This window comes from Vespa velutina, chromosome 7, assembly GCF_912470025.1.
Source record: "Vespa velutina chromosome 7, iVesVel2.1, whole genome shotgun sequence".
NCBI classification, from domain to species: Eukaryota; Metazoa; Arthropoda; class Insecta; order Hymenoptera; family Vespidae; genus Vespa; species Vespa velutina.
The window spans coordinates 3,558,792-3,579,128 of record NC_062194.1 but is presented as its reverse complement, the minus strand read 5'-3'; positions in this window follow the sequence as shown (position 1 = coordinate 3,579,128).

Below are 20,337 nucleotides of genomic sequence, written 5' to 3'. Positions count from 1 at the left end.
AACAATAATAATAATAATAACAATAATAATAATAATAATAATAATAATAATAATAATAATGATATAACTTATTGTATCATTATCTTAACGTATTAATTATAATTAATACGTTAAGATAATTAATTGTAACAATACTAACAGCCTCACATTATCTTATCTTACGCAAGAGTTTTCTTTCCCTCGAAACTTGTAAAAGAATAAAAAAAAAAAAAAAAAAAGAGAGAGAAAGAAAAAAGATTAAAAAGAGAAGAAAAAGAAAAAAAAAAGAGAGCTAGGAGTAAAACGCCTTTTAAATTATACGACACTGTCGCGAATCTACCCTCTACCCTAAATCTTCTCTCTCTCTCTCTCTCTCTCTCTCTCTCTCTCTCTCTCTCTCTCTCTCTCTTTTCCTTTACTCCGTCGACTTTTCTTCATGCATTTTTAACGAGTACTAATAAGCCACGTAACCAAGGGAAGAAACGGTAGATACCTACTTGAAATCGTTGCCAAAAGTAGAGAGACCGCAAATCAACCGTAACTCTGGAGAAAGAAGATCAAACTAAATCTACGAAGGCTTAAATTCATTTCAACTCGTACGTTTCCCTTTACCTTAAAATTCACAATCCTAATGAGATTAACATCTTTCTCATTGCTATCTTTACTGAACCAAGATCTACGGTTTACGTATAATGAGATCTTTATCTCTTTTCTTTCTCTCTTCTCCTTTTTCAACATTTTTCTCTCCCTCTCTCTCTCTCTCTCTCTCTCTCTCTCTCTCTCTCTCTCTTTCCTCATCATTTTGCGCGTTTAATGTTTCGAAAGATAATTATCATTAAAATAACATAATAAATAATTTAAATTATCAACATGAAATCCAACTTTAACATTTGCAATTTATAAATGATAACATTCGTTAATCGATTATAAAAATTATTATTATCTTCGTGATTATATTTAAAATAAATATGTCAATATTTTTCGTATTATCTTATGTATTCTCATATATTTTCGTGAGAAAATGAATTTATATTTTAACGTATATCGATCGATTATCGTTAACATTATAAATTCCTAGAAGAATTATTTTTTCAATTTGCAAATATGAATATCGACGATAGTTTTACCATCGAGCTAACAAATAAAAACAAATTGAAATGGAAACAGGAAGATAAATCGAATATCTATATATGAAAGATTCCAAGGTCTTAAAGTATTTGAATTCGATCAGAGATAGCATATAATAAAACTTTCTGATAACTATGATATAAAATGTAAAAGGGGCAAAAATCGTGATATAATCCGTCTGTACTATGATATTTTCTTTTCTTTTCTTCTCTTCTTGTTCTTTCTTTCTTTTTTCTTCTTTTTTTCCCTTTTTTTTTTTCTTTTTTCTTTTTTTTTTTTTTTGATTCTTTTTCTTTCCTTATAAATTACGACATCTGGTCACCATATCCTCATATAAAAATAATCAATGTGAAACAATCGTAAGGAAACAATACGTAGTGCGCTTTGTATACTATGCAAGATTTAAGTATCCGGCCCGTAGTTCGCTTCCATTGTTCTCTCTCTACCACCAGTCAAAAGCTAGAAGACTCTCTTCTCATTGTCGTCGTACGAAGAAGTAAACGCTTCCCTTCTTATAGAGAATTTTAAAATGGATCGATGCGATGGATGCGATGGATGCGATGGATGCGATGGATGCGATGGATGCACCGTCGTTGCAAGTCCCGACGATATCAAATTCAACGATATATAGGAAAAAAAAAAAAAAAGAAAGAAAAAAACAAAAAAAGGCTTGATCATTTCCATATATCCGTTATTGTCCGTATCCTTGCAATAAGATTTTTCCACGAATGAAAAAGAAAATAAACACAAAAAGGAAAAAAAGAAAAAAAAAAAATTGCAATTTTTTTTTAAACAAACTCTAACTTTTCTTCCGAACAAGTGATCTTTAATGTTTACGGCATAATTGAATCGAATTATCACGAAGACAAATTTATTTTTCAAAGGGTACTTAAAATTTTAAAACTTTTCGAATTCTCTGTTCTAAATTCATTTACTTCGTAATTCATATATATATATATATATATATATATATATATATATATATATATATAATATGTCGCTAAAGAAATATACAAAATACTCGGAGATGGTCGCGCTTTTGAAGAAAGTACTGATGAAAATAATATGTATCCATCCGTCACCCAATACACGTCAAGTCGGTAGACGTGACCATTGATCATGACAAGTGTCTCACGATCGTATATCGTGTTGTTCGTCTCTGTGGGTGATAATCGTGTGACAGGATTTCATTCATCGCAAGATACACGGAAAAGCATATACGTTCTATCTAAATCGGTCTGCAAAGCAGATATATTATCTATATATACGAATGTATATATATATATATATATTATTTTATATTATTTACTTGTTTCTTTTTTATATTATAACTTTAAAACAATTAACTTTAGGATAGATTTCCATTAATACTTTTTTCTTATTTAGAACGATAGGAATTTTAGTATGGGCATCACGTTACGGGACACCCTGTATATATTGAACGATAAAGAATTGAAAGATAAAAGGTGCTCGATCGTTAGAAATTTTCCATTTTAATCTTTCTTCTCTTTCCCGAAGAAGAGGAAGAAGAAGAAGATGATGAAGAAGAAGAAAAAGAAAAAGGAAAATGAAAATGTCACTCAAGACTTTCTCAGAGAGACGATGAGAGAAGTGGATTATTTATAGCGAAGCTTAAAGGTAGACCGAGTTATTGCATATACGTCGAGCATCGAAAGCACAGCACAGCAGATAGGACGTACCTTGAATCTATAATACGAGATTAAAGCGAGGCACTTTAAACACACTGCTTAACCTAAGCTAGTATATCTAGCTTTCGTTTGGTATTCGAGCTGCGCATAGCCAAACAGAAGTTTCAAGCTTTTCATCGTCTTATCTATCGATTATAAAAATATACAAAAGTTTTCTGAAAGATTACAATTGAGACACCTTTTATAATTTACGTTTACGATTATATCTTTGTCTATAGTTATCGAATATTCCCTTGTTATTTCTTCTTTTTTCTTTTCTTCTAGTTCTTCTTATAAAAATTTATCAATGGTCCTTCTAAGATCAATTCAAATTTATCTAATTTCTTTATCAAGGATTTACGTCAGATCGAGTACCCATTTCGAATTCACGTTTTCTCAACTCAAACAAAAAAGGTCGAACAAAATGATGAATGGAAAAGTAAGTTTCTTTCGTATTTGCATTCGATTTCATTTAACGAATCCCCTGAAAACTTGTTATTTAATAGGATTAAGTTTAACTCGAATTCTTTTGCTTTTTTCTTTCCTTTTTTTTTTTTTTGTCATTTTCCTTCTCTTTTCGGTTTGGATAAAAATACAGAGAACGGAAGTAGAGATGGAAAGAAAAAGGAGGATAAAAAGAGAGAGAGAGAGAGAGAGAGAGAGAGAGAGAAAGAGAAAGAGATTACTAGCCAATCCCTTGACAATACGCACACGCACATCCCACTCGAGATGCATTTCTCGTGTGAATATGCATCCTTATGTCTTTACACAATTCGATCTTATCTTGCGAAAAAGATTAAACGATTTATACGATTGTGACCCAGATATTAAATCAATAAATAACAAGAGAGCCATCAGTGGGATGACTCGATTGTACATATACTATTATATATATTATTGGACTGCTGTTGTCCATGCAGAGAGAGAGAGAGAGAGAAAGAGAGAGAAAGAGAGAGAGAGATGATTATATGCTTGTTCTATACTTGATTATCGTACACATAGAATTAACATACCAACGAACAACGAGCACACTCCATTATTGCAATCAGGATTGAATTCAATCGAAGCGAAATCCGACGAGAAGAACTCATCCATTCGTTATTTCAATACGAGCTTTTTCTTTTTATTTCTCTCCCTCTCTCTCTCTCTCTCTCTCTCTCTCTCTCTCTCTCTCTCTCTCTCTCTCTGTTTCTATCTCTGTCTCTATCTATGTCTCTGTCTCTGTCTCTGTCTCTGTCTCTGTCTCTGTCTCTGTATCTGTCTCTGTCTCTGTCTCTGTCTCTGTCTCTGTCTCTGTCTCTGTCTCTGTCTCTGTCTCTGTCTCTGTCCCTGTCTATCTCTATCCTTTTAATCAAGGAAACATCTCGGGATTTTCCTGGAGAATAAATTCAAGAAAAATGTTTCTCTAACGATAATAAAACGATCCCTTCTTTTTTTTTTCACTTTTTCATCCATTTTTATTTTATATCTATGATGTACTTACTTATTGAACTCTCTAAGATATATTTTCTCTAATTAGATGGTACGATATAATAATGTCATTGGTTGATAAATATTAAATATTTCATGTATTTATTATAATTGTTTTAATATTGTTTAATATTGTTAAAAAAATGAAAGTGTTATATAAATTTTTCAGAAAAAGAAAAAGAAAAGAAAAGAAAAAATAAAAAAAAAAAATAAATAAAAGGAAAAAATTAAAAGAAATTCTCACGAATTCTTCCTGATTTATCTACAAAATGTTATTCAATTTTAAAAGGTATCAAAATATTTGTCCATATATATATATATATATATATATATATATATATATATATATATATATATATACATATATACGTAAATGTCTATCTTGTATAACAAAACGTCTTTGAAAAAGGCATATAATTGCTGGTTTCTTGAGTGAAAAGAAGAGAACGAATATTAAAGCGATCTTCATCGAGAATCACCCTAGAGAAAAGTTCTTTCAGAAAGAAGAAGAACCATAAGAGAAGAACTTTAAACGTTTGTAGAAAATAGAATAGAATAGGGAAAAGGGGATAAGGATAGAGATATTTCTTGTTTTTGGTGGAAAACATTTTCACAAAGGTATCCTCGATTATATCAAAACTTTGAAAATACAATTGTATAGAGTGTAAGGTATTTTAAATTGAGCCAATTAAATTAATTCGAAAAGAGGAAACACATTTTTCAAAAGAATAAATTTAAAAAGGAAATTGTTCGATTTTAAAGAACAAATATAACGACTATTATTTATTTCTGATTCGGTGGATCTGTTCAAGATCAACTTTATTTCTTTAAATGGAAATTTATAATGTTTGTAATGGCGTCTTATTTTATGCACTGATAAGAAAAAAAAAAAAAAAAAATAGAAAAGAAAACGAAACGAATTCTTTCTGTCCAGTCTGAATGATTTCCATTCAATTTCTACTTATTACGATATTTTAACATTGTTCAAAAAAAAAAAAAAAATTAAAAAATAAAGAGAACTTATGGCAGAAAGAAACGCATATGGAATGGTTATTCCTTTTCAAAAAAATATTATTATTTTAATATTCAAAGTGACAGGTTCCATTTAAAATATACTTCTCAATATATTTAATAAAAGATTGATTATGAAATAGTAGAATATATCATTGTATAATAGTATAGCAAATCGATTAGAATCGGATAAAATCTAACAAGAACGAATAGCATCGATTAGAATCAAATAGAATCGAATAGCAACGAATAGGGTCCAATAGGAACGAATAGAACAGAATAAAATCGAAATAGATCGAATAGAACCGAATAAGATCTTATTTTCTTCCTTATTTGGTTTTATTTGATCCCTTTCAATCATATTTGATCCTATTCGATCATCTTCAGTCCTATTCGTTCTTAATTGATCCTATTTTGTCTTATTCAATATTTTTTGATCCTATTCGATCTATTGATACCCTAATTGATCGTATGCAGTCTTACTTGATCCTATTCAATCTTATTCATTGCTTTCCAATCTTATTTTATATAGTATCGTAGATATATATATATGTATATTCGTATATGCTATTACATATAACACATAACTAACCATCGATATTATTTTCAGAGAGGTAATAACGTTTCCACGGTATTACGAATCGTCGTTATTTATTACGTATCACATATGTCATATGTGTAGATGCTTGTGGGAAAACACATATTGTACCGTAATATCTTTGAATTGTAGACAATAGTAAAATGGATACGTTTACGTTACTTTTGTAAATCGTTCTCGCGAGAAAGGTAACGAGAATCAGTGATAAAAAGAGAGAGAAAAACGGGAGAAAGAGAGAGAGAGAGAGAGAGAGAGAGAGGGAGAGAGAGAAAATAAAAAGAGAAGGAAATGTAAAGGGCAAATAATATTTTCTATTATCCATCCTTTTGCGGTGAGTCTCGGTCGTTCGTATACGTCATTCTTTGCTGCTATGCCATTTGCAAAGTGCAATGCAATTAAATTTTAAATTACCCCAGTCCCATGTAAACTTTTATCCACAATCCTCGAGTGTGGCTACGAAAGGTAACGATATATTTTCGTTGAATACCTTTCCTTTTCCAATTTCCTATTCCATCTCTATCTTACTCTTTCTCTTTCTCTCTCTCTCTCTCTCTCTCTCTCTCCCTCTCTCTCTCTCTCCCTTCCTCTTTCTCTTTTCGTTATTTTCCAATGTCCATGGTAAATTTCTATAACCCAATCTCTTTTTTTTTCTATCTAAAAAGAAAAAAATAGCCTACAGATACGAACTAATAATTAATTTTATAATATATAACGAAATAATATTTTTTAAAAATACAAAAACTTATGTGACCATACAACGTGATAGATCAAAATTGTATTCTGTTATTTTTATCGAGTATATGTTTATTTGAGTGTCGTTAGAGAAATTAGATAAGGAACGATTATTCATTGGAATACTTTGAATATTAATTCTTATTTGAAATCTTCATATATTAGAAATATAATAAGACAATAGACGCGTACGATCTTTTTTTTTTTTTAGCTTTAAGTATATCTATGCACGTTTCTTTATTGCGTTTCCGTATTCCCTTGAAATCAGCCAAAACATTACTCTTTCCGATCAACGACAGCTGTTGCAACATTCTCGTTACAGTAACTTTGGAATTCGAGTTCCGCCTCTTGTCGTTGGCCCCGTTATTAAATGAGAGTCAAAGTCATAATGGGACCTGCGAAAACGTTAATCGACTCTACGTAACGTAAGCGAGTGAACTTCTTGCCCGGAAGATCTTCTCGTTCGTTCATTACGTTTTGAAAATTTTCTATCCGAGAAAAATAATGGATTCCAGTTTGAAAGTCGACGATTAACGTTAGAAAAGTAATTAGATTTTTTTCCATTGGGAACGCCAATTACGGAAATAAAAAATAATCATATTAAATGATATTAATATTTATTATAAATAAAATTAATAATTATTCTATTAACAATGATAATAAATAGATAATAATGTGAGTGTATAATTAGATCATATATTAATTAATATTAATATAATTAATATAAATTCAATTTCATTGGAAATGACATAGCTCGCAGACGATCATTTCCATAAGTTTTTAAATGATTTTGAATGATCAATTATTTCTTTCTTGGGAATTTTTAAAAAAGAGTTTCTAGGCTCGAAGGTTTACAATCAAAAAAAAAAAAAAAAAAAAAAAGAAAAAGAAAAAAAAAAGAAAGATAAGAATTAGGCTAAGAAGATTCGAAAAAGAAAAAATATATTTATTTAATTACCGAAGTATTTTTGTCCCATCTAATTTATTTGATATCCTTAAAGGCAACAAAAATCATTCGGATGTTAAATGACAAATTTTATAAAAAAAGAAAAGAAAAAAAAACATCACAAAAGAGATATCGATTCATAAATAAATTGGATCCATTTAGGTTTTTTCTTTTTTTCTTTCCTTTTTTTTTTTTTTTTTTTTTTTTTTTTTTTTAAGAAAGATCAATGACCTTCGTCTCATTCTCACGTAATATTGTAGAATTGATTTCTCATGCCATTACGTTGCACTCGACTCCGTTAAAGCGAAGGATGCCGGAACACGGTATGTTGTTGGAACAAAAGATAGAAAAGAAGATGGTGAGGAAGAAGATAGTGAAGGACATGAAGAATGTCGAGCACGTGTTTTACGAAGAAAGAAGAGCTTGAAGGAGGAAAATAATGAAGGCCACGATCGTTTTACGATTCTTTGTTCTCTATTTCTCGGCATCGTTTAGCAGCTATGCAATCGTTCGAATGCGAACTCATAACAGCCATTCGTTTCCAATCAAGCTATCGAACACAATAGTAGATCGTGTACGTCCGCAATTGCTCTTAGCTTATTTTCTTAGCTTCTCTCTCTCTCTCTCTCTCTCTCTTTTTCTCTCTTCCGATTTTTATACTCTTTTATTTAATTATATATTTTTTTTCATTAATTCGAAATTCTTTTCCTATTAAATTTAATTCTATTTATTTATTAACATTACGTATCATTATATAACGTTACTATACCAAAAAAATTAATATTACTAAGATCAAAATAATATACAATAATTTTAATCAATTATCTTTTGCAATGTTTACCATATATTCAAATAGTAATACTAATTCGATAACAATTAAAATATTTTTAATAAATTTAATTGACATATAATAATAGCCAATAAATATGATTATAATTTTCAAGGAAATATTCTTAAAATTTCTATTCGTACTTTAAATACAAAATTATAATTTATTCAATATCAAGTCATATTCAACAAATCATATTGATTATAATCATTATTATCAAAGACAAAGATTATCAAAGAACATTTAAAAATTCGAAAGAAAATCGTATGTTTTAGTGTTTGAATTATATGCTCACAGTCACGCTGTCTTTGATTAGAAAGCCCATAGTTTGTACATGATTAACGCAACCCTTCTCTAGAGGGACAGTGAAAGCGGATGGTTCGTCGTCAGACGCACATGGTTCGCATGAATTAGGACAAACTACTACTCAGCGAATATGTATGTATGTATATATGTATGTATGTATGTATGTATGTATGTATATATGTATGTATGTATGTATGTATGCATATTAAGCAATATAAAATAAAGATGATCAGCAAACTATGCACTAAAGAGAAAGGGAAAGAGAGAGAGAGAGAGAGAGAGAGAGAGATAGTCTATTTAATTCCAATTAAAAATTTAATTTTACTAAGTATTCAACAATCGAACAGTCATTTTCGTGGTTAGTTTGAAAGTCGATCGAGCTACTTACTACTTAAACTCCTTGACAAATGGAAGGAAACGGAAACGATAAAGGGTCGTAGAAAGTTCTCCGTCTAATCGGTACTAAAGTATGATTCGCGTGTCTCTGTACGAATGGGGGAAAAAGAGAGACTTATAAGAAGGGGAATTTTCCCTCCTAAGAAATATTAGCTTTTCAACGGTGGAATAGTCACGAGACGATGTCCCTCATATACGAAATAAGGACGTGAACGGTGTGTAGATTCATACCAAGAGAAGGGGGTGAGAACGAACGTTTTAAGAATTTTATCGTGGCAATTTCCGTAAAGTGCGCCCTACGAAAATCATATCGTGACTTAAATCTTGATAAAATGGAAAAAGAGAAGATCAAGACCATCTTATGTTTAATGTCGACTTCTTACTCTCTCTCTCTCTCTCTCTCTCTCTCTCTCTCTCTCTCTCTCTCTCTCTCTCTCTCTCTCTCTCTCTCTCTCTCTCTCTCTCTTTCTGATTCGATCTGGTTAGAAAATACTATACTTTTCATTGTACCTTTTCCATTACTTGAGATCTTTCTGTTTAAATAAAATAAAACCTGAGATCTTTCACAATTAAATAAAATGTATTGAAAAAAATATATTCGCCGATATTATCAGTTTTAATTGGACAATTGGCAAAGCTATGAAAGAGCAAATAAATAAATTTATATAAATCGAAGGACATCGTTTTACGTGATAGTTTCCAATCGATTGAAATTTCGTTCGAAACACGAAAATTTATTATTTCATTAAATTTTAATTTTTGGACCGTATTGATCGTAACAATTGAATTATTTCTTTTATATTTACATTATTCTTTTCTTTTTTTTTTTTTTTTTTTTACTTTTCCATAGGATAGATCGAAAAGAAATGAAAAACAGAAGCAATTCGATTAATTGTACTGTCCCTTAATGGTTCGTAGGAGGAAAAAGATTCCTGAGAGGATGCGATTCACGTCTGCCAATGACTCGAAATTACATCTCACTGTAAATACGAGAAAAAGACGATGGTGAATTAAACGAAGGAGGTTACACTCCGTAGAAACTAGTGCACCGTAAACTATAGTATAGTCGTGGAAATGGTTTTCCCGATGGAAAAGCTCTTTTGTCCAGAAAGAAGATAGCATACCGATCCATCGAAATTGTTGATTTTGTTGTTGTCATAAAAAAAAAAAAAAAAAAAAAAAAAAAAAAAAAAAAAAAAAAAGAGAAACAGATAAAAAAGATTAAAAAAAAAAAAAAAAAAAAAAAAAAAAGAAAAAAAAAAGAGAGAGAAAAATCAAATAGAAGCGAAATCGATCGAATGAATTCAATACATAAATCGAGAGATACGAAAAAGATACATATTGTTTTTCAAAATGTTGAATAAATCAAATATTCTTCAATCACGAATGGATTAAAATTAAATTTATTTATATACGTATGTATGTTAATGAGATTTTCGAACATTTTGCAAATCTGTGTAGACATATATATATAATCGGAAAACAAGGCTCGAAAGAACAATAATATCTTCAACAATAATATCTTCAGATTTTCTTGATAGTTTTTTTTGTTAAAAAAAAAAAAGAAAAAAAAAAAAGGTACATTACTTATTAAGAATAAGAGGTATATAGTCTAAACAAAAAAAAAAAAAAAGAATATTTAAATACTTTACGTATGTTGACGTAAAATTGACTTTTATTTATAGTTATAAAAATACAATAAATCTAAGTATTATACAAGAATGTATTATATACGTTAGAGGCCAAGCTTTTCATAATAGCTCGTAATAAAATCCCTTTGGGAATTTAGTTTTTAAATTGAAAATGATCATCGTAAAACGTATCGAAGCGTAATTTTTATGAGCTCACTCTTTGATAACAAAATTTTCTTTTGGTCATAACTCCGTCTAAAAAAAGGAAAAAAGGTAGAAAGGATAAGAAAGAGAGAGACAGAGGGACAGAGAGACAAAGAGAGAGAGAGAGAGAGAGAGAGAGAGAGAGAGAGAAAATTCGGAAATTCGTATTGGTACTTTTCGCTAAAGATTTGCGAGCTTGTTTCAATTTTGCAAATAAACGAAACTGTTCGGAGCACGTGTTTCACTTTAACCATGATTTAGCTTTGTTCTACTTGTCACAAGCACGGTGGACGTGTACGTACACGTTTACGAAGGAGAAACGATCGTGAGATTGGAAACACTGAGTTAACGAAGACGAGAGAGAGAGAAAGAGAGAGAGAGAGAGAGAGAAATTTAAACGACCGTCCCTTTCGAATTTTGCAAGTCGAAGAGAATCGTTCGGACAAAGATGAAAATTCCAATGAAACGAGCGTCGCTTTGATGCAATTCGACGATGGCTCTTTCGACATATCACTGCGTCTCTATCATCAAAGTCTAATTTAGCGTACCGCAAACGGAGTGGCAACAAAGGTTAACTTCCATTCAGCCGTAAGATCCATTAACACGCTCGAAATGCGATACACGACATGGATTTAGGTAGCGTGAATTATTCTCTAAGATCTCCCTTCTTCTCACTCTCACTCTCTCTCTCTCTCTCTCTCTCTCTCTCTCTCTTTTCGTATACTACCATATGCGTGTATGTATATGTGTGTGTGTATATATGTGTGTGTCTATATAATATGTACTTATTACATTCATATAATGGAAAAGATTTTATCATTTTCATTTTAATTCTTAATAATAATTAAACAATGATTATTATATTATCATCGTCATTGTAATAATAATTATTATTTCGTGTAACGTATTAATTATAGAAAATTATTATCCCTATATTTATTTATTTATTTATTCTTTTTTTTATTTATTTATTTATTTATTTATTTATTTATTTATTTATTTATATATTTCCTCTCTTACTTCATTATCTTATGATCCTAATATTAATGTATGACAATCATAGGATCCTCTGCTATAGTAAATTACTATAGTAAAACGGAACGATTAAATCACGTCAGCAAAAAGTTATATCTGACGTAGGATGAAATTGATTCAAATTCAATTACTTTTGTGGAAACGGAGTCGATAGTAACGATTGAGAGTAACAGATTTATAGACACACAGACAATATCCTTATCATAATAAATAGTGGAAAGAGGATAAAGAATGAGGAGGAAGAAGGTGTAGAAGAAGTAGGAAAAAAGAAGGATAGGAAGAAATAGGAAAATGGAAATTTTCATTTCTAACATAAAAGGACAATACGATGACAATGACAAGGAAGACGAGGTCGTTTCATTCCCTAAGGGTAAAAGAGTAGAAGACACGTTACTAAGGGACATCCCTTTTCGAGGCAAAAGCCGAACGATCACCTTTTCCAACGAGAATATATTCCATTGAATAAGAGAACGTAAAGAAAGCACTCGCTTTCTCGAGTACTAGCCGTGCTAGGAACCTAAAACGTAATATAAAAAGTTACCCTTTTAAGGGCTCCCTCTTGGACCTCGATTTAAAATCACATTCCCAAGTTTATATTCTGAATACTCGAAGCCAAAGAAACAAAGATGAAACGTAAACGTTTCTATTTTTCAATCGCGTTAGTTCCGATAATTTTTCTTCTCTTCTCTTCTCTTCTTTTTTCTTTTTTTTTTTTCCAAATAAAAATTTATTCTAATGTAAATTTTACAACAGAGAGAGAGAGAGAGAGAGAGAGAGAGAGAGAGAGAGAGAGAAAGCTAAAAGATAATCCAAATTTTGTAATATCGATTTAATTTAATTTCACTTTCAACTATATCGAAACTCCATCGATAATTATCAAGATTCGCTCTGTTAATTGTCAGGATAACAAACCAAAATGATAATTATTAAAATAGATTTTGTATAATTCTTCGAAATATTTCGAAGACAAAACTGAAAATTAATTATCGCGAGTATTCGCGAAAGAAAATCGAATGAAACTCGGATACAAACGAAATAATAATTATACATGTGTGTAAATACATTTATATATAAACGAGTAAATTATCACGTACTTCGTGATTTATCATCCAGCGTCATAATGTGAAAAAAAAAAAAAGAAAAAAAAAAAAAACAACAACAAAATGCACAGATTTTCATTTTAATGGATTATCCGATATATACGAGAAGTCACGTATTTATGTATTCCCTATAATAGTCGAATACGAATTGCAAATAGAAATAGTCAATTATCTACAGGAATACATTGGATAATTTACATTTTCGCGCTGGTAATCTAACAGCATAGATTATTATGTAACTGAGGTCGCACACATGGCTAGGCTATCGAAAGGCACGAATCTACGTTAATTAATGATTATCAAAAGCACATATGTAGATTACGTGTACGTGCCATTACGCATTTCTCATTAATGGCATAATAAACTTTATATTTCATATAATAGATATCCTCTTTTTGTATATCGAAATATAAATTAACGTCATACTGACGCCCTTTATGATACGAAATCATAAAACGGAGAATGAAATTGAGAGATAAAAGAAAAAAATATTTTTAGAAGATATACATATGTACATATATATATATATATATATATATATATATATATATATATATATATATATATATATACACATTATGAGTGTATATGATTCTGCATACGGATGAAACGTATGTTAGATGACAAGTCATATAACTGAATATTACCACTTATTCCATAGTATCAAATTGTATACAAGAATCACCGTAAAAAAATTCTGCGAAGTTTTCTTCCTCTTCCATAATCATGAATTATTTTTACAACGATGATACTTTCTTCACCGAGGACATATAAAATTAATCTCGTTGTCTGAAGTACATCAAAAATGATCTAGCAATAAAATAGAATACTAATACAAAACCATTATCATTTCGAGTAATAAATTTAACGTCATTAATAATAGAAAAAAGAAATTTGTTCTTATTTATTAAAATCTTATATTTATTTAAATAATTAGTCATCATTAATAAATACAAATAATAAAAGTAGTGATGTTACGAGCTTCTTCTCTTTTGCCGAAAAAGTTCAAAGTGCACCGCTATATGACAAATTTGGTTTCATGAAAAATATCGATAACAACGTTTACGCCAACAATGTATCCAGGTATAATTCTTGATCGATATTGATAAACAAAATCTCATCATAAATATGAAGCTTTAAGCGAGTACATGGCTTTTTCGAATTTTGTGAAAAAAGCTTTATTTGTATTCATAAATTCACAAAAGAACATCATTTTTTTTTGCACGAATTTTTTCAAAGGAAATAATATTATTTATAATATTCGAAAAAACTATATTCTCACTTAAAACATTGTCTTTAAAACGATAAATCTCAAAATCGATAAAATATTAGACGCCTGTAATCATCTTTTACATAAATTATTATAAAATCATAATGATTATGAATAAAATAAGCCTTAAGGATGAAAAATCCTTAAAAATAATTAAAGATGACAAATGTGATCTCGATGAAATATTAAATAAATAATGATGTATCCTAAGAAAGGAAAAAAGAAAAAGAAAAGAGAAAGAAAAGAATAAGAAAAAGATTTTCGAATATACCTATAAGTTTTTTTTATTACCCCAGGGATGAGAATATTGATGTATTTTTCATGAACATAGAAAAAGTTGGAATGATCAACAACGTTCCCTTCGTTTCTATCCACAAATATCTCCATCTCTTGTCACTTAGGGAAAATGGGTCGATCAAAGTAGAATAATCACGATAGCGCAAGCTCTGATCGTGAAAAGGAGAAGCAGGATGAGGAGAAGGAGAAGAAAGAGAGAAAAGAATGAGAAGAATGAGGAGGAGAAAAGAGAAGGAATACAAGATGCGTTGATTTATTAAGCTCTCACCTTTTTGCCATGATCAATGATAAACGTTATCACGAAAATCATATTGAAATTATGATCCATTCTTTTTTTTTTCCACCCCTTCCCCCTTACTTTTCTTCCATTTTGATTTATTCTTTTCTTCAAAACAATGTTTCTTCCTGATAAAAGATTTGCCAGATAAAATAAAATCAAAGATTATATTTATATACTTACATATGCGTAAATTAAATATATATATATATCTACGTATATGCTATAGGATGTGATTAATAAATTTGAACAAATATATTCGATAAGGGCTTTTATTGTGTGTATCGAGAATATTATAAAGTACCAACGTTGATCCGTTTGTCGTGATCCACGAAAGTGAAAAATGAATTCATATTCTATAGTATGCCCTCCTCATTTTTTTTATTATGTTTATTACACCTACGTAGAACTAACTATACGAGGTATTGTTTTATCTTCTTTCTTTTTTTCTTTTTTTCTTTTTTTTGTTTTCTTCTTCTTTTTATTCTTAAACATTTGAGCATATAATCATATATTTTTTTTTATTTATTTACTTTTTTTCATTTTTGTTCAAGTTTCTTACTCGTTTATCTCTCTGATTAAAATCAACGAGAGTATGTATGAGAGAGAGAGAGAGAGAGAGAGAGAGAGAGGGGGAAAGAGAGAGAGTGAAAAGAGTTCTCTTTTTCTCTGTCTTTCTCTTTCTATGTTATAAGTTATACTTTTTTATTTTCTCTTCGGGTGTTTAATCTCCTTAAAATACAGGCCCCTTAAATAGGGCGCAAGATATTTTGAATGTTTCATTCTATGTCTCTCTTTACAATTCCTTTAAATAATATTTTACTATTCTTTTCTCTTTTTTTCCTCCCCCTTTTATTCTTTATAGATTATACATAAATAATTGTGTCTTTTGCAGGAATTAGTTATTTTTATTCGTACTATCGTTAAGGAACCAATTCGCTTCTGCTGGTTGCAAAGTAATGTAATAATAATAATAATAATAATAATAATAATAATAATAATAATAATAATAATAATAATAATCATCATCATAATAATAAAAATAATAATGTAGTAATATATGACAATAATAGTAATAGTAATATTTTTTACTAATAATAATATAATAAAAACAATAATAATAATAATAATAATAATAATAATAATAATAATAATAATAATAATAATAATAATAATAATAATAATAATAATTGGTGTATGAATGTACGATATATTTAATACTCAATAATTCTGTTTAAAACACAACTTTATAAAAATACTATCATAGTATTTTTAAATACTATTCATGTATGTACTAATCTTTTAGCACATTTTTTAAATATACGTTAAACAATAATAATCAGGCCATTTGTAATATGTATGTGTTTACGCGCGAGCACGTGCATATGTATGTGTATGTGTGTGTATTAATTATTTTTAGTTTTCTTTCGCGTCACAAAAAGGAATTGGAAAAGCATAAAATAATCTCTTACGACTTTTCAGTTTTTATCATGACAGATAAAATGTACATCCTTCCTCGTTGCGCTAATATGATTTTTGTAAATAAATCACACAAATCCTAGTATAATAAGCGTTTAGTTATTTTATCTCTTTTGATATCTGGTACTGTAGTATAATAATATTAATAATAATAATAATAATAATAATAATAATAATAATAATAATAATAATAATAATAATAATAATAATAATTAATAATAATAATAATAATAATAATATTAATAATGGAAATAATAAGAATAAAAATATTAATAATAATTAATAATAAAAATAATTATTGGACGTCGTGATATATCTATCGTCGTTCTAACATTAGAAGATTAGACGCATCTGGAACCAAAAAGACTTAAAGGAGAGTTTCCAATGAAGTACAAAGAATTTTACGATCTTATTATCTGACGATATCGCATATCGAATGATAATAATAATAATAAAAAAAAGATAATAATAATAATATTTATAATTATATATATATATATAATTAATATATATATATATATATATATATATATATATATCATAGCTCTATAAAAAACAATATAGTCTTTGCAATATGCTAGCATTTACATAATAACTTCTCTTAATATGTGATAATACTATATAATACATTTCTCTAATAAAACTGTTCTTTTATTTAGCGGTCTGCCTTTTTTTTTTTTTTTTGTTTTTTTTTCTTGTTTCGTTTTTTTTTTTTTCTTCTGCCTGAGCTGCTGGAAGCAAGAAGCACGCGGACTTCAATAAAATTATCGACAAGTTGATCATAAAGCAATACACGTCGATTGATAAGCACAACGCATTTTTTAATATCGGAATGATAATCTTCTTAATCAATCTTACTACGAAATATTTATCCTACGAAGATAATAAGATGATAAATTTTCAAATGATCTTGTCATCTTCTATCTCCTATCTCGTCGATGAATTAAAAAAAAAAGTACAATTCGGAGAAAGAATTATTAAAATACTTATTATAAAAATACAATTCGAGCCAGAATTATTTTCCCAAATGAATCTCAATCTTCTTGTGACGACAAGATGATGACGACGACGACGCCCGTCACGAATAAAGTAATTGGAACAATGTGATGTTTGATGTACATTTTCAACTTATTAAAGCACAATATTTTTATCATTCTTTAGTATTAATAGTAGTATTAATAATAATAATAATAATAATAATAATAATAATAATAATAATAATAATAATAATAATAATAATAATAATAATAATAATAATAATAATAGTAATAATAGTTAGTAGTAATAGTAGTAATAGTAATAGTAGTAGTAGTAGTAGTATATATATATATATAGTACTTATATTACTATATTACAAATAACCACAGTCGCGATATATTATGTCAGAGATATTATTTTTGTCATTTTTTTTCCTTTTTTTTTTTTTTAACGTGGACCACTCAAAAAGTTCGCGGAATATCTTTTTTCCTTTCTTATATCTTCCACCTTAAGATGTATTTCACTTGATGAATGAAATTTATACATTTCACAAAAAAAAAAAAAAAAGAAAAAAAGAAAAAAAAGGAAAAAAAGAGGAAGAAAGAAAGAAAGCTGCGAATTTTTCAAATGGCCCTAGTAGTTTCCCTTCTAAATTTACACAAGTACTTACGATTCAATACGTACTTTGTTTTTATTTATTTATTTATTTATTTATTTATTTGTTATTGTTGTTTCCTTTAAAGCTATGTACATGCGTAAATATATGTACATGCGAATTAATGCAGGGTGGCCGGCCGATCGAAGAAAAAATATCGCAAAGAAGTAGATGTTTTTCGGTATTTTTTTCGACGATTCTATAGGAAAAGTTATTATTCGATAAGCGATATATTATATAACGTTAACGTGATTTAAACAACGATTAAATCTCTCTCATGCTACCACCCTGAATCGTGCAATTTATCTAACTATATTATGTATATATATATACGTGTCTGTATATGATAAATATACATTTACTTTATGCCGTCTTATGCGCGCGTGGAAAGTAAATTTTAAGTACGTAGACTCAAAAAATGGCGCATAGGAATCATATTAATAATTACACTAAAGCCTTCCTTCCTTCCTTTCTTCCTCTCTTCCACTCTTCCTTGAGATACCGATAAAATCTTAATATCCTTTCGTTAATCGTTTTATCATATAACGGCAATATAAAATTTCTCTCTATCGAGTTATAACTCTAAGGCTATAGAATATATTTATTAAGACGGTCACATCATCGTCGTTATGTGCCGTATTATGTATATCTGGATTAATGTCTGATAAATGTCTTTTGGAACAGACTTTTCATCATATAACCAAAAGGGTTTTCATTCATTAAAAATCATTACAAGATAATGCATATATAAATTCCAGCACTTGGTTTTATACATATACATATATATATACATATATATATATATATATATATTTTTTTTTTTTATTTGTTATTTCCTCTAGATTTATATTAAAACCAAATACTGCATCTTATCTCACACTTTCGTATTTTAGTTTATTTTATTTTTTTTTTTTCCTCTTTTATGTTATTTGTATTTTTTTCTTTTTTTTCTTTTTTTTTTTTTTTTTTTTTTTTAAATTTTGCTTTTACCGATAGTAACTATATAATCTTTATCTCATTTTTAAGGGATGTACAACAATTGTAAATCAGAGACCAATAACATATTACTTTCTCTACGTTCTTTTTAATTCGAATTGCTTTATAAACCGTTAACTTTCTTCTTTCAATATTCTTTCTAGAGTCTTTAGCTATATAATTATTTAATTTGTGTGAATTGGCATTTTTCATTAAATACTTCTTACTTCTTCTTCTTCTTCTTCTTCTTCTTCTTCTTTTTTTTTTTGTCTTTTCTTTTCTTTTTCATTTTTTTTTCCTTTTCTCAATTTAGCACTACTACTGTAAGTCAATGTAAAAAATCGTTGTAACTGCAAATGGCGTTTTAAAAAATAAACGATATAATAATTTTTCTTCGATAGATACAAACAGAAAACAAAACAAAAAGGAAAAGATACGAATAATAATATCATTTTTATTATTAATAAAGTGAATGTAATTATACAGACGGTATAATAAAATGTAGCTTCTAGAAAATACGCTTAATTGACTTTATATTTACATTGTATATATGTATATATATACTATCTATCATTCTCTATAAACTCTATTTAAAAGAAGAAGAAAAAAAAGAATAAAATAAAATAAAATAAAATAAAATAAAATAAAATAAAATAAAAATATATATGTTTTACTCTTGGCTTACATTTTATAAAAGAAAATCCTTCGACCGTGTTTCACAGTTACAACGACTTAATATATAACATTTCTTTGTTAACGCAGGTATTTAATCAAATTACGCACTTTCAATGTATCTATCATTTGTCTACATGACTATTTATATTTAAGCGATATTTCTCAATGTAGCTCTCTGTCAAATTAAAAAAAAAATAATTATATATATATATATATTAAAAAAAAAAAAAACCCCACCAGAAGAAAAAGAAAATAAAAAGAAACTCCCTCTAAATGATTTCGGATAGTCTCTCCCATCTCTTTTCCCATCGTAGAAATATTATACCTATGTTTGGTATGTTGGCATTGAATGCATCTAATTTCTAACTTGTAATATTTCTTTAAATATAATCGACTTATTTCGCCTGATTCGTTTGAACATATTAAGCTATCGTTCAGTTAAACAATAAGCAAAAACAAGTTAATTCTCATTATACATATATGTGTATGTGTATATATATATATATATATATATATATATATATATGTATATACATATATATATATATATATATATATATCTACCTATCTATCTATCTATAGATATAAGTGGAATGACTGCACAATGGAATAATATATTTTATGAGAAAGAGAGATTAGTCGAAGCAGTCAGGTACGTTTTCTCTTTTTTTTTTTTTC